The sequence below is a fragment of the Acanthopagrus latus genome, chromosome 8 (genome assembly GCF_904848185.1).
Source record: "Acanthopagrus latus isolate v.2019 chromosome 8, fAcaLat1.1, whole genome shotgun sequence".
In the NCBI taxonomy this organism is placed as follows: Eukaryota; Metazoa; Chordata; class Actinopteri; order Spariformes; family Sparidae; genus Acanthopagrus; species Acanthopagrus latus.
The window spans coordinates 30,916,883-30,938,983 of record NC_051046.1 but is presented as its reverse complement, the minus strand read 5'-3'; positions in this window follow the sequence as shown (position 1 = coordinate 30,938,983).

Genomic DNA, 22,101 nt, shown 5'->3' with positions numbered 1-22,101 from the left:
TATCTCTCTGCCTTTTGAGCTTCTTTATACATTCAGCTTCATGTTCAGCTACAGAAACTGTTCAGCTATCAGCGTGTTCAGCTTTTTATGCTCTTTCTGCCTTTAGCTTTTCAGTTTTTTCAGCTTTTCAGCAGTACATTCAGCAGATTTCCCTTCGGCCTTCAGCATTCACACTGTATTTTCGCAGGAAAGGCAATTTGTCTAGTTATAGTTATTGTTGATATTTATTGTTTACTGTTAATATAATTGTTGTTATTGTTATTGATTAAGTGTTTACTGTTATCACTGATATTGTTTACTGTTATGGTTGTTCTTAATACATTTGTTTACTGTCATAATTATTAATAGCCTATTAATAAGCAGACCTCATCTCAATTTAGATTGAGATTCGACTTGCACAGCGAATAAATTTGTGCAAGGCAGCATGGGTGTACCCAGGCTAAATTATTAAGTGAAATTAAGTAAATTATTAAGTAAATATAAAAACATCATATTAACCAGTACATCTCAAAATGAATACATACTTTAGATTCAACACACATACAATTTGGCCAGAAATACATCCTTTTTTTTTGTTATTTTGCATTTCACGTGTTCACAGTTCTTTGTGGCAAATCAAACAGCTGTCAAATTGAAAATTCTGCGAGTAGCCTATTAATTGCACTTAAGTAAGCAATCTTATTATATTAAGACATTAACTTACACACAAACTGTCTGCAAAGTTCAATAAACGAGACTCAATTTTTCCTCCTTTATTGCCGAAATTGATATACAAACAGTGCAACAGTGCCATTAAGTGCTTAGAGACCGTATGAAGGCGTAGTTGTGGCGACATACTTATCTACGACGACTTGCGTTGGCGACAGAGTTCGGCAGCCAGTTCAGACGTTGATGTCACACGAGAGTCTCCTGTAGTAGGTGTCACGTAGAGTGAAAATGTTAAGTTTACTGCGTACTGTCAGGCTTGAGACAAAGGAGAGGACTCAGATGCAGGTTGCAGAAGTAAAATCGAGCCTTTATTTTTCTGATTAGCAACTCTTCAGAGGAGATGATAAATCAAAAGCTATGAAACTCTTCGAGGACAGGCATGACAAACAACACAGAACACTTAGTAACAAAAGACGCTCCAGAAGGAGGAAACTCTACACTGTTCTGAATTTCTGAACTATGAAACATACAAAAGAAAAGTCACTCCACAGAGGATGGCTCAAGGCTACAAAAGTTAATTCTATTCTAGCAAAAATAACAAAGTACAACAAAAGGCGCTCCCGAAGAAGGAAAGAAACAACTATGAAAAGGTCAAAACTAAAACACAAATTCTAACCAGAAAACTACAAATCAAAATCACTCTCTCAAGAGTTCAATAAACAGAAAAACAAAACAAGACAATACTTAACAAGATGCGAATTTTCAAGAGCTGTGAATCAAAGAACCATCCTGCTTTCCTTTACTGGTTTGATCTGGCTGACATGGAACGAGGGATGTACCTTCAGGGACCGAGGCAGGCGTAGGCAAACTGCTGCAGGGCCAATATTCCGGGTGACGGTGAATGGCCCCACGAACCGCGGAGGCAATTTCCTGGATGGGACCCTGAGATTAAGATCCTTGGCGGATAACCATACCCTCTGTCCGGGTTGATAGTCGGGAGCTGGACGTCTCTTACGGTCTGCACTCCGTTTGACCCGATCTCCTTGTCTCATCAGTGCTTGTCGGGCAGCTGCCCAGATGCGTCGGCAACGTTGAACCATGGCGTAGGCTGAGGGAACCGACGCTTCCCTTTCATTGTCTGGGAACAGTGGGGGTTGATAACCTAGGGCGCAATGAAAAGGAGAAAGACCAGTAGCAGAAGTGGGTAATGAATTGTGTGCATACTCTACCCAGACCAGGTGTTTGCTCCATGTCGAGGGATTCTGATGTACCACGCAATGGAGGCCGGTTTCCAGCTGTTGATTGAGGCGTTCGGTCTGGCCATTAGCTTCCGGGTGGTACCCTGACGTTAGGCTGGCTGTGGCTCCGATCAATCTGCAGAATTCTCTCCAGAATTTAGACACAAACTGGGGCCCCCGGTCCGATACAATGTCTTTCGGGAATCCATGAACTCTGAAGACTTGGTTCATCATGACCTCTGCGGTTTCTTTAGCAGAGGGTAACTTGGGTAGTGCAACAAAATGTGCCATCTTTGAGAATCTGTCAACCTCCGTTAGAACGGTGGTGTTCCCTTGGGAGACCGGGAGCCCTGTAACAAAGTCCATTGAAATGTCTGCCCATGGTCTGGAGGGGATGGGAAGCGGTTGAAGGAGACCGGAGCGAGTCTTCGATGATGTCTTGTTCCGTGCACAGACCGAACAAGCCTCTATGTACTCCCGGACCTCCGTCTCCATAGCGGGCCACCAGAACCTCCGGGAGATGACGTACATGGTTCTCTTGACTCCCGGATGACCGGAAAGCAGCGAGGTGTGAGCCCAATGGATCACCTGTGGGCGCAACTCAGCCGGGACATACAGACAATTGTCTGGACAGCCCTTAGGTGACGGAGCTCCACCGTTTGCGTGCTTAACCTCCTTTTCTATAGGCCAAGACACCGCTCCAACCACACAATTCAGTGGAAGGATGCTTTCGGTCTGCTTGGTCTTAGGCTCGGGATCAAAGAGGCGAGAGAGGACATCAGGTTTGACATTTCGGGATCCTGGCCTGTAAGACAAAATGAAAGAGAAATGGTTAAAGAACAAAGCCCACCTGGCCTGGCGAGAGTTTAATCTTTTTGCCTTACGGATGAATTCAAGATTCTTGTGATCACTCCAGACAATGAAAGGTTGTTCGGCTCCCTCTAGCCAGTGTCGCCATTCTTCCAACGCGACCTTCACGGCTAGTAGCTCTCGGTTGCCGACATCGTAATTCCTTTCTGCTTGGGACAGCCGCCTCGACAGGAATGCGCAGGGATGCATCTTGCCGTCTTTCTCTGAGCGCTGAGATAGTACTGCTCCTACACCATCGTTCGAGGCATCTACCTCCACCACGAATGGTCGTTGCGGGTCTGGCAAGGTGAGGATGGGTGCTGTGGTGAATCGTCGTTTGAGTTCCTGGAACGCCTTTTCTGCTTCGGGATTCCACTGAAACGAGACCTGGGTGGAGGTAAGAGCATGGAGAGGAGCAGCTGTAGCGCTGAAGCCCCTGACAAACCGCCTGTAAAAGTTTGCAAATCCAAGGAATTGCTGAACCTTCTTACGGCTGTCGGGAGCGGGCCAGTTAGCCACCGCGCTTACTTTAGCCGGATCCATCTGTACTCTTCCAGGGGCTACAATGAAGCCCAGGAACGAGACAGTGTCGGCATGAAAAACACTTTTTTCAGCTTTGACGTACAGGTGATGGTCAAGGAGTCTTTTCAACACCTGATTAACATGGTCTTTGTGTGCTGTGATATTGGGAGAGTAGATTAGAATGTCGTCTAAATACACGTACACAAACTGGTCCAGGAAGTCTCTCAATACATCGTTAATCATAGCCTGAATCACAGCAGGAGCATTAGTAAGTCCAAAAGGCATGACGCAGTACTCATAATGACCGCTGGGGGTGTTGAAACCAGTTTTCCATTCATCCCCTTCTCTGATGCGTACTAGGTGATATGCGTTTCGGAGATCAAGTTTGGAGAAAACCTTTGCCTGTTGGAGCTGGTCGAATACTGATGTCATCAGAGGCAGGGGATAGCGGTTCTTGATGGTGATATCGTTCAGCGGACTGTAGTCAATGCATGGTCGGAGAGACCCATCTTTCTTCCCCACGAAGAAGAATCCGGCTCCGGCCGGAGACGAAGGACGGATTAAGCCCGCTTTTAGGGACGCAGAGATGTAGTCATTCATGGCGCGTCGCTCCAGCCCAGAGATGGAATAGAGCCTCCCCTTAGGAATGGTGGAACCGGGAATCAAGTCTATGGCGCAGTCGTAGGTACGATGAGGAGGAAGAGACAGTGCTTTGGTTTTATTAAACACTTCTTTTAGATGATGATAACAGGTCGGAACCGAGGTCAGGTCCGGATATTCTGGGTCTGTGACAGGATCGGCAGAAAACAGGTTCATTTCAGCGACTTGATCGAAAGAGCAGTGATTAGTACAGTCTTTTCCCCATCCTTTAATTTGCCCGTTCTTCCAGTTGATATGCGGATTGTGGACGAAAAGCCATGGCTGCCCCAAAACCAAAGCATGAGACGAGGAAGTGAAGAGGTGAAACTGAATCTGTTCGTGGTGGTTTCCAATGGTCAATTGGACAGGTTTACTTATATGCGTGATGACGAATATGTCCGCCCCGTTTAGGGAGCGAGCTCGGATGGGCCTGGCTAGAGTTTCACACTCTAGCTGTAATTTTTGAGCCAGATTCCAGTCCATCAGACTTTCATCCGCTCCTGAGTCAATCATCGCCTCTACATCATATTGTGAGTTAAGCTTGACTTTGGTGAGAATGCGGACAGCGGTCTTGGAGACCTGGTTAGAACTCACCCCACGAGTCTTCTTGACGGGACAAGCACTGACGAGATGACCGGTTTCGCCACAGTAAAAACACCTTCCTTCCTGGCGTCTCCGCTGGCGTTCTTCTTGTGTGAGTCTGGTTCGTCCCAGCTGCATGGGCTCCTCGTCGTTTCAGCTCATGGCGTTTTCTGGAAGCGATCGCAGCGATGTCGGCCATCTTGTTTCTGGCATAGCTGTAGCTCCGTTGTACTCTCCCCACCTCTCCACCCGCTGTTTTCGGAGTTGATTCCGCCGATTATCCGTGCGGATGGCGAGGGCGATGAGCGCGTCTAAACTCGTGGGTAAATCCAGGGGCACGAGAAGGTCTTGGATATCAGATGACAGTCCTTTCAAAAAGACATTGTATAGCGCAGTATTGTTCCACCCGCTTTCCGCAGCCAGAGTGCGGAAGTGGATCGCGTAATCACACACAGAGTCATTACCTTGTCTTATGGAGCTGAGTTCCTGAGCCTTCTCTCTACTAGAACAAACAGGATCAAAAGTTTTAGTTAATGCCGTCTGAAAACGCTCTCACATATTGTGGAATTCCTGCTCCATTCAGCCGAAGCCCAGGCTTTGGCTCGCCCTGCCAGGTGGGATATCATGAATGCCACCTTAGCCCGCTCGGTCAAAAATCCTTGTGGCATGAATTCAAAATGGATCGCGCAGTCTATCAAGAACGTCCGGCAGAGTCCGGGTTCACCGGTGTACTGGGTCGGGGGCGCTAGTTTGCAGGAAGCTCCTCCGGAGTGCGCCGGTGCTTCCGGGAACGCTGAAGCAGGCGGAGTCGGAGGTGCGGGGCTGGGTCGACGGACTTGGCCCAGCAGGTCGTGCAGCTGAGATGAAATCTGTCCCATGTTGGCTGCCATGGCGGTCTGAAATTCCTCCTGCCGGCTCAGACAGGCTTCTTGAGTGCGTAGAACCTCGGAGAGTCATTCTGCCTCCGCTGGGTCCATGTCTGGCCTAAGTATACTGTCAGGCTTGAGACAAAGGAGAGGACTCAGATGCAGGTTGCAGAAGTAAAATCGAGCTTTTATTTTTCTGATTAGCGACTCTTCAGAGGAGATGATAAATCAAAAGCTATGAAACTCTTCGAGGACAGACATGACAAACAACACAGAACACTTAGTAACAAAAGACGCTCCAGAAGGAGGAAAACCTACACTATTCTGAATTTCTGAACTATGAAACATACAAAAGAAAAGTCACTCCGCAGAGGATGGCTCAAGGCTACAAAAGTTAATTCTATTCTAGCAAAAATAACAAAGTACAACAAAAGGCGCTCCCGAAGGAGGAAAGAAACAACTATGAAAAGGTCAAAACTAAAACACAAATTCTAACCGGAAAACTACAAATCAAAATCACTCTCTCAAGAGTTCAATAAACAGAAAAACAAAACAAGACAATACTTAACAAGATGCGAATTTTCAAGAGCTGTGAATCAAGGCTTGGGTACACGACGAGACGACGAAATACTTAGGCGACACAGACAGGGGAAGACAAAGACTTTATACACATGAGGGAGGGAGACACAGGTGCAAACAATCAGGGATTAGGGATGACGTCAGACCAGGGACACAGGAGGAAGGGCACGTGATCTGAAACGAGAGGAGAGTTACTTTCAAAATAAAACAAGGATCTCACAAGACAGATCCCAAAGACAAGACAACCTCACCGCGATGTGGCACGTACAATGTACTCCCTGTACATTGTGTGCGTGTTCAATAAAGAAGATCAACACAAGAGTGATAACGTGGCTGTCACTTGGTCTAGTTAATCACGGCGAGATAAACGCCACATGGTGTCAGAAGCAAACTAGATAGTGAGCTGAAGACGACATTAGACGTGAGTGAGTGGAAACCGAAGTGTGCATCGCCATGGCAAAGTTCACACCTCCGGAGCAGTTTTACTTTTCCAAGCCTGAAGCGTGGCCTGACTGGAAACAGAGGTTTGGCAGGTACCGAGTAGCTTCACTGCTGACGGAGGATGAGGAAAAAGTGCAGGTAAATGCACTGATCTATTCAATGGGAGCGGAGGCTGAGCACATATTCAAGTCATTCACGTTTGCTACTGCAGGAGATAGTGATAAATACGATGTAGTCATGGCCAAATTCGACGTTTCATTTCATCCCGAAGTGGGACGTTATCTACGAGCGTGCAAAGTTTCACTCAAGAGTTCAACTTCCCGGTGAAAGTGTGGAAGCGTTCGTCAGGCATCTTTATGAGCTAGCTGAAAACTGTGATTTTGGGGCTCAGAAAGACGAGCAGATGCGGGACCGCATAGTGATTGGGATTCGTGATAAGCAAGTGTCAAAAAAGCTGCAAATGAAGAGTGATTTAACACTACGGACCGCCATTGAAATGGCCAGGCATTCCGAATTAATAAAAACACAGAACACCGAAAAAGGGCAAGGCGCGGAGCATGTGGATACTGTAAAAACGGTGAGAAAGACTGAACAAAAGATAACTGGCAACGTAGCAAAGACAACCAAAAAGACGAGGAAAGGAGCGTGCATGAGATGTGGGCGGAATCATGCTGAAGGTGAGCAATGTCCTGCAAAAGGAAAAAAATGCATGAAATGTAACAAAATTGGACACTTTGCTGCAGCGTGTTATTCAAAAACAGCTGTACAGGAGATAACTGAAGCTGATGAGGACGAAGACACAGTGTTCTTAGGTTCAGTTGAGCTAAAACAAAGCAAAGATGCCTTGTTAGCAGAGGATGAGCCACTTTGGCGCACCACTCTAACTTTAGCAGATATGCCAGTCTCATTTAAAATTGACTCCGGTGCCAATACTTCAGTAATGTCTGAGGCTACCTACGAAACATTACAGCACAAGCCTAAACTCAATGTAGTGAAAAATACTCTACAGAGTCCTGGCAGCGTTGTGGCCACAAGGGGGCAGTTTTTAGCCAAACTTAAAGCTCATGTCAATGGCCAGCTAAGAAACTGCTGCTTTCGTGTAGTAGTGGTCGAGACCAATGGAGAAAACCTCCTCAGCCGAACTGTAGCAACTAAACTGGGCTTAATTAAGCGCATTGACGAGATCAGTACATTTAGTGGCCTAGGCACACTAAAAGGAGAACCAGTGAGAATCACGCTGAAAGATGGTGCACAGCCATACAGTATAGTTACGCCAAGACGGGTTCCCATTCCCCTACTCCCTAGAGTTGAAGAGGAGCTAAAGAGAATGGAGTCACTGGGCATAATAGAGAAAGTGACTGATCCGACCGAACGGTGCGCGCCCATGGTACCAGTAATAAAAAAGAATGGAAAAATAAAAATTTGCGTGGACTTGAAAAGACTTAACGAAAATGTGAAACGTGAGAAGTTCATCCCGCCCACCTTGGATGACATATTGCCCAAGCTGGCAAGTACAGTGTTCTCCAGCCTCAACGCCGAGAGTGGATTTTGGAAAAGCATTTTTTGGAAAATCATCACACCTCTAGGTAGAGACTGTTTTAAGAGGCTACCATTCGGAATTACATCAGCGCCTGAGATTTTTCAATGAAAAATGTCTGAGCTGCTGCAGGGGCATGATGGGACAGTTGTGTACATGGACGACATATTAGTGTTTGGAGAAACACAGGAAATTCACGACCAGAGACTAAAGCAGGTCATGGAGACCATAAGAGCTGCAGGTCTAAGACTCAATAAGGACAAATACAGGCTTAGCCAGCCAGAATTGAACTTCCTAGGACAGGTTGTGACCAAAGATGGTATAGCCCCTAACCAAGAGAGAGTCAAAGCCATAACAACCATGAAATCACCTCAGAATGTGAGCGAGTTGAGACAACTGCTTGGTATGGTGAACTACATTGGGCGTTACTTACCAAACCTCTCCACCGTGTTACAGCCGTTCAATGAGCTACTCAAGACTGAGTGTGAATGGTGCTGGGGACCACAGCAAGACAGAGCATTCACAGAAGTGAAACAGCTAATTTCATCTGCACCTGTCTTGGAGTTCTTCGATCCGGCAAAGCCTACTGTCGTCAGCACAGACGCAAGCAGTTACGGGTTTGGAGGAGTCCTCATGCAGAGCCATAATGGAGCCCTGAAGCCTGTTGCGTTTTGTTCACGTACGTTGACTTATGCCAAAAAGAGATACGCCCAGATCGAAAAAGAGTGCCTCGCTGGCGTGTGGGCCTCTGAGTGATTCTACCAGTATCTTTGTGGCTTAGAGAGTTACAAGCTGCTTACAGACCACAAGCCACTGGTGACTCTTATCAATTCAAAAGACATTGACACCACACCTATACGTTGTCAGTGCCTGCTCATCAGGTTAATGAAGTTTAATCCAGTCGCTGAATATGTTCCTGGAAAACACCTAGTCGTTGCAGACGCCCTGTCTAGGCAACTGATGGCGGACATTCCTCCAGGTGACCTAGAAGCAGAGGTGAAAGCGTATGTGGACTCAGTGGAGGACGACCTGAGAGTGAGGAAGCCAATAGTCGAACAGATAAAAGACCAGACAAAAACAGATGCTGAGCTCCAGTGTGTCTTCAAGTACATCCACGATGGGTGGCCAGAACACTCTAAGAGTGTAGCTGTGAGAGCAAACACATACTTCAGCGAGCGTGGCTCACTCAGTGAAGCTAGTGGACTGCTGCGGCGCAGCAAGCAGATCGTGATCCATGCTGGTATGCGAGAGGACATGCTGCAGAAGATCCACGAGGGCCATCAGGGCCTTACTAAGTGCCGAGAGTGATATAGAGGTGCTGTGTGGTGGCCTGGCATCGCCAGTGATGTTAAAAATCTTGTGATGTCATGTAAACATTGCAATATCTACAGACCAAGCCAGAACAGAGAACCACTGATTACCACACCATTGCCAGATCTACCGTGACAAAAGCTTGCTGCTGACCTGTGCGAGCACGAAGGTCGTCACTACTTAGTTGTTTACTTCTCCAGATGGCTTGAGATCTTAGATTTGCCGAAGACAAATTCAGAAACTGTAATACAGAGGCTGAAAAGCATCTTCGTGCGCTTTGGAATTCCAGAGGAGCTTATGACGGACAACGGCGCTCAGTTCTCAGCTGACCAGTTCAGACGCTTTACAGTTGAGTACGATTTCCAACACGTTACTTCAAGCCCTCATTTTCCACAATCCAACGGCATGGCTGAACGGGCTGTGAAGTCTGCAAATTGGATCTTGAATCAAGATAACCCTCAAAAAGCTCTCATGAGCTACCGCTCTACACAAACAGAGCCAACAAGTCAAAGCCCCGCCAAGTTGTTGATGGGTCGAGAGATCGTACGACACTCCCAGTACTGAAAGAGAGCCTGCGGCCAATGTGGCCTAATCTAGAGACTGTTAGGACGAATGATGCAAAAGCAAACCAGTGCTACGAGAGGTACTACAACCGCAGATACTCTACCAGGCCTCTTCCACCACTCTCTGTAGTTAGACTGAAGATTGACGGGGAAAAGGCTTCGACAACCACAGCGACTGTGCAGCGCCAGGAGGCTATGCCACGTTCCTTCACACTGGAGACGGAGTGAGGTGAAGGAACCAGCGCCACATCCAGCTGATCAACCAGGAGCTGTCCTCCCTTCCAGAGATAGATGATTCACAACCGAGGGATCAACATGGACAGTGTGAGCCAGCAGGGCAGGACTTAAACACCACCGATGTTCCTGCTGACACCCCTGGTTCCCCGCGGCACCCGACTCGGGTCATCACCAGGTTTGGGCGGACCAAACCCCAGGTATGCTAGTTAGTTGAGATGGTGGACTAAAAGGGCAGAATAAACCCCTTCCCATCTCAAGGGACTGTGGCAGTCTACCCACACCCTTAGTCAGTTACTGTTGTGTGATAAAAAAAAAAAAAAAAGAGATGACATTGTCAGAGAAAAAAAAATGTCAGAAACACTGAAAGAATGTTTTTTTGTTTGGCGCATAACAGATTTTATTTGACTAGTAATAAATGAGGTAAAACAGATATAAGTTAAGCTAAGGGTTAACGTTAGTTGTGTATGCCCATACTTGAAAAAGGGGGGGAGATGTCATGTAGAGTGAAAATGTTAAGTTTAAAAACTACCTACTGCGCATGTCTGACACAGACAGATGCTCCCTGTACATTGTGTGCGTGTTCAATAAAGAAGATCAACACAAGAGTGATAACATGGCCGTCACTTGGTCTAGTTAATCACGGCGAGATAAACACCACAGTAGGATTACTGTGGCACTATCTACCCGCCATGCCGCAGCTCCGACGGTGATTCCGCGGTGCATCACCCTCCGACCCTCGAGCGAGGTCACGGACGAGGGCTTCTAGCTGCTGGAGGTGGGGACCGAGAGGCGTCTGGAACAGCGGGTGTTCAGGGCCGCTGCTTGCCTGAATCTATTCAGAGCATTTTCTGCATCGATATTGAATTGGGAAAAATATATATTGCAATGCATTGATGAATTGATATTTTTACCCACCTCTAAGGCAGAAAGTCTGAGGTAGTGCTGCTGCCTTCATTTGTTTTTGCCACCATGCTTTGCATTTTGATGATGCATGTGGTGGTGCGACTCTGTAGTGGCTATTGTTGCCAGATTGGGTGATTTTCCGCTACATATTAAGGCCTGTTTACAGTGTGTTTTAGCCAGTTTTCGCCTGGAAGGCTCTATGGGAATCTGGCACACTCTTGAACTAAGTAAAACTTTGCAGGAGCGCCATTAACAAAGATGAAGAATGAAAGCATTCACAATAACGTTCATCGAGCAGAATGCAGTACATTCAGTTCACGTTCGCCCAAAATATGAACAAGTTCATGAAGGATCGTTCACTGAACGCGTTCAGGCACAATACTGGCCATGACTGCAGCAATGGTGTGTTTTATTTTGTGTTTGTGTTTTTAGTAAAGTGGTGATCAAGAAAGCAATTAGTCATAAGGCATTTTTAGACAGAAAAGGCGGCACATTGGCTCCAAGATAAGGGCGGCAATGTGCTGGTCTGTCTTTCTAAAACCGAGGCGTAATATTCCTCCTTTTCCAAAAGATGTGACGTGACGTGAAGCTCGATGTTGGGCTGTGAACAGTGACATAGAATTCGTCTTCAAAATAAGAGCTTTACATTGCACCCCATTGGAGTTTAGAACTGGGTTCTTAGGAGGGGGCTTTTAATTTGAAAGTAGCGACCATCCTTAGCTTGCCAACACAACAACAAGCTAACACAACCAAACAGCTACAGAGACCGAGGAGATGCTGCATCTCCTGGATCTCAGCAGCTGTCCAGTTGTTCATCTTAATGTCCGCGGATGAAGTGATGGACTGACTGCTGTGATCAGCTGTTTCTTGGTTTTAAAACTCCTCGGTTATGGTCGCACAACACTGCAAGTCATTGACACCCCCGCCCATGAGGTGGGCGGGGGTGTCAGAGGACGGCACATTTCTGTCTCGTTTTTAGATAGCAGGCGAGGCGGAAATAAGTGTACCCTCTGAGGTGGAAAATCGCGAATCGAGCCGCCAAAAGGACAGGCAAATTGGCCGCTTGGTGCTCTGTCTAAAAACGGCTATAGTTAAAGCTTGAAATGCTTTATTACCAATGAACACATTATCTTATAAAGTGCAGTTTGTGTCAGTTATCTCCAAAGAATAACAGGCAGTGTTGCTTCTTGTTGACACTCTTTATTTCTCCTCTCGTGTCATACACCAGCAGTACTTACAACTAACGCCGGAACTACTTTCGCCACCATTATCAGTACACATGAACTTAGATCAGTGCGTGCATACACAAAACAGTCTCCTGGATACCACACTCATACGACATCTCCCCTCTTTTGAGTCATAGACATAAATGTATGCAAACAATAACCAAGAAAACCTGCAGTGTCTCTTCTCCTAAGAATTATACCAACTGAGGCAGGTAATGATAAGGAGAGAATAGCAATTAACCTTAGTATGATTAACCTACAGTGTAGGTTAGTGGAACACTCTGTAACTTAATAACATGTTTCACTTGACAGCCACTTATGAACCAGGCAAGAAAGTGCTGTAACACAACAGGAAGAATAACATTGACAGTGCACATCTGCATTCACTCCCTTCTTTCATTCTCTATTATTTCCCTGAGGTTATGGGGTAGACTGCCCATTCACCTCCATAGCTGCCAGAGATTATTCTGTTCTATTGTTGGCAAGCTATGGGTTAAGTACATACAAAGTCTTTAAATCTGTCAGGTGGATGGATGACTCTTCCACTGGAAGTCACCTGAGCCTGATCATGTCCCCCAGGCTCCGCTGGAACAGTCTCTCTGACAGGTGAATCTGGATGTGAGGACAGGGCTGATGATGGCTGTTCACTTGCCTTTGTGCTCTCTGTCTCGCCTGGCTGTTGAACTGGAAGGAAGGCTGGGTGGCGCCTGTACCTCCACAGTGTTCCAGGGTCCATCTGGATCAGGTAGGACCTTGGTGTTGTGTGTGGTTGTTGGACTGTCCTTTCTGTCCCCCATTTTGACTCTCCGCCAAGTTTCACCACTACTCTCTCCCCTTTTCTGAGAAGAGGGAGTGCTCTGACACTGTGGTGCCTGTTGTAAGTGCGTCTGTAGTTCTCCTTCACCTTGGTGTCAGCTTTACGCACCTTTGTGAAGTCAGGCCACTTTGGGGCAAGGACTTTGTCAACTGTGGGCAAAGTTGTTTTAATCTGACGGCCCAACATGAGCTGTGCAGGGCTGGCACCCGAGGCTTGTAGCGGTGTGGCTCTGTAGCTCATAAGAGCCAGGAATGGGTTGGCCTGTCGAATAATCTTTTTCGCCGTCTGAACTGCCCTCTCAGCCTCACCGTTGTACTGAGGGTAGTAAGGGCTGGAGGTGATGTGTTTAAAGTCATAAGCCACAGAAAAGCTTTGAAACTCCTTACTAGAAAACTGTCGTCCGTTGTCTGTGTGTAGCTCATCTGGACCACCCCCACCTGGCGAAGATGTTCTTCAATCGCGCACAGGTGGTCCCACTGGTCATGTCGGGTAAGTGTGCTATTTCCAAATAGCGAGAGAAATAATCAATGACAATCAGGTAGTTTCTCTTTTCATACTCACAGATGTCGGCTCCGACCTTCTGCCATGGCCTTTGAGGTAGCGGTGTTGTCATCAGAGGCTCCTTCCTCTGTGTTGGTCTGATTTGCATGCATTCAGGGCACTTTGTCACCACTTCTTGCATCTCCTTCTCTAGTCAGGTCCTTCTCATGAAATCTTGGTTTCAAAGATTTCAGACATGGAATTTTTAAAAAGTACTGGATCAACAAATTTCTTTTTCAGCTATCAAAGTCTGGAGTCGTTATGATTGTTATTTTCAAAATATTTATTGACAACTGAACACCTTTTTGAGCATATTTTCCAAAACATGTCCTTAAATATCTCATTACTGCAATGTTCTGAAAACATCAAGACCATTTTGAAAGCCCAACATTTTTCAAATTTTTAAAAATAGATTATTAATAGTCATGCATATATACTTGAAACTCTGCAAAAACAAATATTTTTAAATTCACATTTCTTCTTTATTTTTCTTTTTTTTTCCCTCATTACCGCAACACCTTCTGCGATCTACAAACGTTTTGATAATTCATTGAAATGTAACATATTTTCAAAATTTTTTGGTAAAATTTAAAGCACTTGATGTACATATTCTGCACATGCATTTTAAAACAAACTACTATTTTTTGTTTTATCAAATTAACCTTAAATGAACACCTGTTTCGGTAATGATACATACATTTCAGAAATGACATGCATGTTTCAGTAATGATAATAACTATTAAGAAATACAGTTTTAATGAAGAAATTCATACACATGTAAAGAGAACCAAAACAACATATCTGTATTAAAAAAAAACAACAACACAGGGCTAAATAGATAAACATTTCATTTCGTTTCAACTTATTTTCAAATACAATCAAAATATTAGGAGGAAAACAAACGAACATGAACTTTGTATGTCAGTGCTTCCAGCTGCTACCCTATTTCTGCTTTCTGAACTTTGCCCAGATTTCCAGCAGCACACAGAAGTGCCGAGCTGATGATGTTGTAGGTTGTGGCTCTGGGATGATGACCTTAATGTCCTCAAAGTAGTACCACACCTTTTCTCCCTCAAAGCGGATTGATGGAATGAAAAACTTGTTTGGTCCTGCACAGCTCATGGTGTCTACTTCATACTGACCATCTGCAATCTAGGAGCATAGTAAAACAAGATAACTGAATAGGATTTAGGATTTATTATCAACAACATGACAAGTCTATACTGCCAAAAAATTCTACATACCTATATAATGGTGCCAGGGAACAGTTCACCTTCATACTGAACAAGAACCCACTTTCCCACTTCCAAAAGTGGATTAGCATCCTCTTTTTCTGATTCCACATCTCTGAAGTCAAATGCTTTTGGGCTGAAGCATCTGCAGGGAAATCCACAAAAGCAGGACGCTTGGTTTTGTCGATATCAGCTTAAGGAGAAAAAATAAATAATTTTAGTTGAATTTAAACACGTCAAATACCACTTAAAAATGATGCTCAAAGCTAAATATGATGCAACATCTATGCATCTACATAATGACGGATAGAATCCTGACTAATCAAGCGCTGTTTTGTATCTTAGCCCTCACGTTACATGCTTATGTAATTTCTGTGATGCAGTTATCCAATATCTTTTAGTGTTTAACTATAATTTTTTAGAGATCGTAAGATGTTTCCTCCAGGAGAACATCTAAGATTCTCTCTTATTTGTAACATCCATTCATTCTCTCTTAACATGTAGAATTTTTTTACTTACTGTTCAGGCTATGCCTGAGTAAGTAAAGTGCACACAGAAAGGTTGCCAGCATTTCGAGAGATAGCCAGTCACCATTAACTGCATCTAAGTCAATGGTGACTATCTTTCTCTCTGGAAACCTCCATGGGTGCTATATGGACAAGCTGTCCTTCACCTGACATGACTATGAGTAGATTATGACAGACGGTACATTTTATTTACCTCCATTTTAAATCATCTACTGTATACAGCTTACAAGATATTTCTGCCAGGAACACAGGTAAGTATAGTGGTAAATTTCTCCCCATCATCTTTAGTTGGGATATGTTATTGTTTTTAACTGACTCACCTGATGAACTCTCATTGTCCCAGGTACTGACTTCAGATGCGGTGGGACTAATTCACTACTTCTTTTGATGTCCTCCTCTGTGATTTTAAAAAGCCTCACAGATGAATTGAGCTTTAGCTGCTCAAAGAGAGGGTCAGCATCTGGTATGCTGGTACCATAGGACACGATTCTGTCTGCCAGGTTTTTCAGGGCACCACCCACTCCATCGGGAACACCCTTTTCATGGGATGCCTCCGTGAAATTCCATGTCACATTCATAAATCCTTTCACAAATGGAACTGTTGAAGCAAGGTAAAAGTTTGTTTTATTGCGATATTGAGATGAGACGAAGTGGATTTTCTGGCATTTGGATGCTCCTCTCGTATGCCCCTCAGTGCTGGGTCAAGGTGAGCCCATGTGGCTATGGCATCGTGCTGCATGCATGCAGAGAGGGATGCGAATGACTCCACCTTGCCACCACCAAGATAGAGAACTCCTGTATGGAGCGTGACCTGCTGATTTCCACTTCCAAAGTGAGTTTCTTTTATTTCCCTGGTGTATTTGCAGACATAGTTCTCACTGTAGTCTATGTGAATGACTACATCATCTCTCAAGTTTCTCAGTCTTTCAAACTGGTGCTCAATGTTAAATATATGTCTGGAGAAGTCTGGGAGGTGGTCTTGGGTGAGCTCCACCAGCTTCTCAATTGAGGTGTACCTCTTATCAAGAAGCACATTCCTTACTTCCTTCTCCTCAGTGGACTCATCTTTTTATCTCTTTATCAATGGCACAGATTTTGTAACCCACTCATCCCACGCAATGATGTATCCTATTGTTGAAGGACCCGGTGTTGTGGGAAATGTCCTGTCTTTGCATTTGTTGCATGTCCTGTACATGCAGGATAAGTTATCCACACTACAGACACTGGCCACGACAAGGTCTCTTGGGGATGATGTTTCAGTTATGCCAAGCTGATGCAACTTCTTTGTTTTCAGGCCAAAGTTTTTGTGTTTTTTTGCAAGCACACGTTTCTCGATCAGACACTCTTCTCTGGCCAATCCAAAAAGGCTTGAGCTTGAAGAACTGAGCCTTGGAAATGCTGTGCCTTGGGTTTTCAGACAAAAGTCTTTTTTGAAGATTGGCCACTGTGTCTCTTAGGGCTCTCTTCTGAAATATCTGTCCCTTTTTCCGAATTTCTCCTGATTTTCCATTTATAACAGTGGATGTATCATCTTGATGAAGGAAGCTGCTTACAAGAGTGCTCATAATCTCCTCTGGCTGTTACAGGGAATGTTATATGGTTGCTATATGACCCCACTTTTTTTTTCATTCTGGGCCTCTCTGCCCCCAACATTGATGGTGACCTGCTTCTTCTTTGCTGACATCTCCAGTCTTTTGAGTCTTGTCTTGAGTTTGTCTATCTCTTTTGTTCTTTCCACAAGTTTCTCTTCTGTGGACTGCAATTTTGACTTTAATTTTTGCATTGTTTTCTTTCATCTTTTCTTTGTTTTTCTTCTTTTTCTTTTGTCATATTTATCTTTATTTCCTCTGGGGCATATGTTGTTGGAGATGAGGTTTGGAAATCCACATTCTGAAGCGGGTCTTGTGAACCATATTGAATAATTTCATTTGCCTCCTCATCCTCGTCACTCACTGGGGTTGTATTCAATATAGCTTTTATTTGTCTCTTCTTTGTGTAGTATCTTTTTGAGTTTTCCCACCACTACTTTTTCTTTTTCTCATGTTGTTTTTTTGTCAAATCCTCAGTTTTTGTAATCTGGCCATTTTGCTTTCGTTTTTGATACCTGGAAGTTGAAAGGGAAGCATGATATGAAATCAGCGTCTCAAAACAAGGGACAAATCTTTGAGTACGTCAAACCTACAGGCAGATTACACTCTGTGTGTGTGTGGTGTGTGTATGTGTGTCTGTGTGTGTGTCTGTGTGTATCGACACAGTATGAGATGAGAAATCTACAGGCAAACGGGCAAACGGCAGTGAGTGTGTGTGTGTGTGTGTGTGTGTGTGTGTGTGTGTGTGTGTGTGTGTGTGTGTGTGTGTGTGTGTGTGTGTGTGTGTGTGTGTGTGTGTGTGTGGACAATGTATGAGATGAGGGCATGTGCTGTAGATCAGTGATTCTCAACCTATTTCATATCAAGGACCCCTGGTGGTCCCCAGGCCCTATAATTGAGAGCCACAGCTATTAAGTACATGCCAATTACTTTTTAGGAAACCTCTCCAATCCCTAACCTCTCTCTTTCCTTCCTTCTGTACTCTTCCAGCAGTACTGTGTTGTTATAAATTTTTTCCCTGTGCTTGGCCAGCCGAGCCCTTGCTAATGCTTTCTTTTTTTCATTTGCTGACAGTCTGCAATTAAATAGTCCAGGACAAACAAAATGTCAATAGTACCACAGTTATAAGACAGTCATAATACACTTAGAACATAACTGTAACATGGTACTAACACAGTTACAACAGTGTAATTACATGGCTATTATAAAACAGCCATCAAACAGTAATAGCATGACTGTAACACAGTACTAACACAGTTACAGCAGGGTAATAACATGGCAAATAGTAACAAATAATTTAGATTAACAATTCATAATATGGATTTCAAAATATAGTACATAATACTATATTATAAAATTCTCATTGCCGAAACAGAAGTTCTCTCTACCACAACTGGCCTGATATTGTTGTGGTAAGAGAGAATTGTGTTGCAGAGGATGAGGAACATTAGTGTGTTTTGCTAGCAAGAGAAAAGCCATGATGACTAGGCAAATTTTTACTCCATGTATATAAATAGACATTAATAATGTCTATTTTCTTCAAAAAAAAAAAAATTATCAAACAGTTTTCTAAATGTATGGAAAACTAGCTGTATCAGTAATGATAATCAATACTGTCATTTATGCAGTCTGACAGTAGAAAGTTGAACTTTTAACATGAAAAGAAAAAGAGATCTCCTTACCTGGTAGCCATCTTGAAAGCACTGGCAGATGTGTTGCATCATACAAAATAAAACTGAAAGTTGTCTTTCCATATCTAAAAAGTCATTCAAATATGTTGCGGAAGATGAGAACTTAAGTCATGGACACTTCATTTTTCCTTTATTTTTTCATTATTATTATTAAACATATAAATGTAATAAATCATTTTTCAGTCACTTTAAAACATCCATCAGAGCATCCATTATTTTTTTCTAGGATAAATTTTTTTTAATCAGTGAAAATAACAGCATAACATACATTCAGACAAATCTGGACGCATTGCAGTAATGAGAAAGTTGTCATAAAATGCAATGAAATGTAAATAAAATTAATTTCTATATTGAAATTTCTCTTTGGTCCATATAGAGAAAATTATTAGTTTAATTATCATGTTTTGTTATTTTACTGAAATGCATGTTTTTTGACTAAAATCATTACTGCCTTTCGCGACACTTAGTGATGCCCTGGTGCCCATCATGCAAACGGTGGAGTATGTCACCTCTCATACTGTGTGGGATAACAATTCAATCTCCATACAACAGAAGTCCCTTTGAGGTTGACAGGCTGTTACCCCATTGGTCACCAGTTTACTCACCACCTGCAGGTCACGGTAGTGCTCGTCTCTTGCTTGATCCGCTCCAGCTTGGAGGGCAACACTGACCATGCTGCCTGAGCTGCATCCTCAAACACTGAAACATCACAGGTCAGTTCTGATATTTCGCTCTGTATTACGGATAGTGGCTGTCTGGACAGTGTGTCAGCTACTGTCAGTGTTTTCCCCGGCACGTACTCTGCAGTGGGGTTGTACCTCATCAGACGCATGAGCAGGCGTTTGCACCTCAGGGGAACCATGTTGAGGTCTTTGTTGTTGATAAGTGGGGCTAGTGGTTTGTGGTCTGTCTGCACTGTGAAGCTGTCTAATCCATACAGGTAGGTGGAGAATCTCTCACAGGCCCAAACGACTGCCAAACACTCTGTCCCTATCTGCATGTAGCACCGTTCTGCATCGGTCAATGTTCTTGAGCAAAAAGCTACTGGTTTCAGTCCCTCGACATGGCGCTGTAGCAGCACGCCACCGAGCCCGAAGCTACATGCATCTGCGCTCACTATTGTGGGTTTGCTTACATCATAGAATGCAAGTGTGGATGCTGTGGAGATGAGTTGTTTCACCTTGTTGAAAGCGTCGACTTGTGCCGCATACCAGGTCCATACTGCGTCAGTTTTCAGCAGGCCGTTGAGGGGTTTTATCACTTCTGACAGATTGGGCAGGTATCTACCCAAATAATGAACCATACCCAGGAACCTCCGGAGGCCTGGCATATCATCTGGTGGCTGTAGCTCTGTGATGGCACTTACTTTTGAGGGGTCGGGGCATATACCCTCTTCATCGATGAGGTGCCCCAGGTAGTTCAGCTGCTTTTGGCACAGGCAGCACTTTCTGTCATTGAGCCGCAAGCCTGCACTCTCCAGGATCTGCAGGACATTCTGGAGTCTCTCTTTGTGCTCTTTCTCATCCCTGCCGTGGAGGAGAATATCATCCATGTACACCTCAAACCCTTCCTGGCCTCTGAACAGCACTGACATCTCCCTCTGAAAAAAATCTCCGGTGCACTGGAGATCCAGTACCTCCCCATGGGAGTGATGAATGTGGTCAGCTTGGCTTGTTTCCTTCTCCAGCGGGATTTGCCAGAAGCCACTAGCTGCATCGAGCAGGGAGAACACTCAGAACTCTGCCAGCCGTGACAGTATGTCATCAATAGTAGGTAAGACGTACCTCTCCCTTTTAACTACCATATTCAGTTTCTTTAAGTCAACGCAGATTCTCACATCAGCTGTTCGTTTGGGGACCGGGACGATCGGGGCGCACCACTCCGTTGGTTCTGTTACTTCCTCGATGACGCCATACTTCATCATTCTCTCCAGTTCAGCTTTAACTTTGGGGAGCAAGGGTGCGGATACTCTCCTCGCAGTGTTCACACTGTACGGTACAGCATCGTCTCGCAGGCATATTTTAACAGGTTTTATCTTCAAGAGTCCCACATCTGTATCAAACATGCTTTGGACTTCGTCCACGCTTTTCACCAGTCCCATGGCCACTGCGACGGCTTGGCCTAAGAGGTTGCTGCAGCTGTTTGTTTAGGCCACATGTATGATGAACTTGTATTGCCGGCCTTTGTGCTTTGTTAAAGCTGTGAGCTGTCCTATACCATCAAGTTTTCCTCCTGGGCTGTCAAAGTCCATGTCATCGCTTGCTAATTGGGGCAGGTGTTTGAGCTTATGGTAAGTTTCATCTGATATCACACTGGTATCAGCGCCTGTATCAATCTTGAAGGTCACAGGAGTGTCTCTGATGGCTAGTTTAACAGTCCATGGTGTGTGCAATGTAGGTGTACTTTGTTTTGATTTCGCCTAGAAATTGTCTGCCACTGTGGTCAGCCTCCTGCCCCACTGTGGTTACCTCGTTCACTCTGGCGGAGCGACACACAACAGCAAATTGCCCAGTCTTATGGCAGTTTCTGCACTGAGCATTTCTGGCTGCACAGGCTGTATGTTTGGGGTGATCCTTGCCGCACCTGAAGCACTTGCCCCCGTCGCTGCGGTGTCCTAGGCTCGCGGTGTGGAAACTGACGTGCTTTTTTTTCCTTCCTCGGCATTGTGGGGTAGGAACTGCACGTGCATGTGTTCGCGCCACTTCGCTGAGGTAGCTAGCGTCGGTCAAACTGGCTCTAGCCTGCTGGCTTATTTGCCCTTTTGTCTGCTCCGACTGTCTCACAGTCTCTACTGTTCTTTCCAGTGTTAGGTCCGCTGTCAACTGTAGTTTTTCCGATAACTCCTTGTTCACAATACCAATGACTAGCCTATCCTGAATATTCTCAATTTTTGGCGGACCGAACTGGCAGGTCTCATCTGGCTCGTAGAGGGTGCGGATATATTCCTCCGCCAATTCACTGTGCTTCTGCTCTCTGAGATAAAAACGAGCCCTTTCATGGATAACGTTCACTTTAGGTATGAAGTAGATGTTCAATTTTTCCAACACTGTCTCATAGTCTTCAGCATCTTCATCCTCCGCGAACACAAAAGTGTTGAACACCTGCTCAGCCTCTTTGCCAAGTGCATAGAGCAGCGTGCTAACCTGCACCTCCCCATCTTCCAGGTTTAGCTTTGTAGCCATACGGTACCTTTGAAACCGCTACCACCACTCCGGCCACTGCTCCGGTCGAGTAAAGTCCAGTTTCTCGGGAGGATTAAACTTTGCCATGCCCCACGTCCGAGTCGCTTTACTTCTGACACCATATGTAAGTTATCTCCAAAGAATAACGGGCAATGTTGCTTCTTGTTGACACTCTTTATTTCTCCTCTCGTGTCATACACCAGCAGTTCTTACAACTAACAGCAGAACTACTTTCACCACCATTATCAGTACACATGAACTCAGATCAGTGCGCATACACAAAACAGTCTCCTGGATACCACACTCATACGACACAGTTAATTAAATCTTGAATGAAATCTGTTTGTGTTTGAGTGTGCAACAGTGAACTTCTAAAATACAA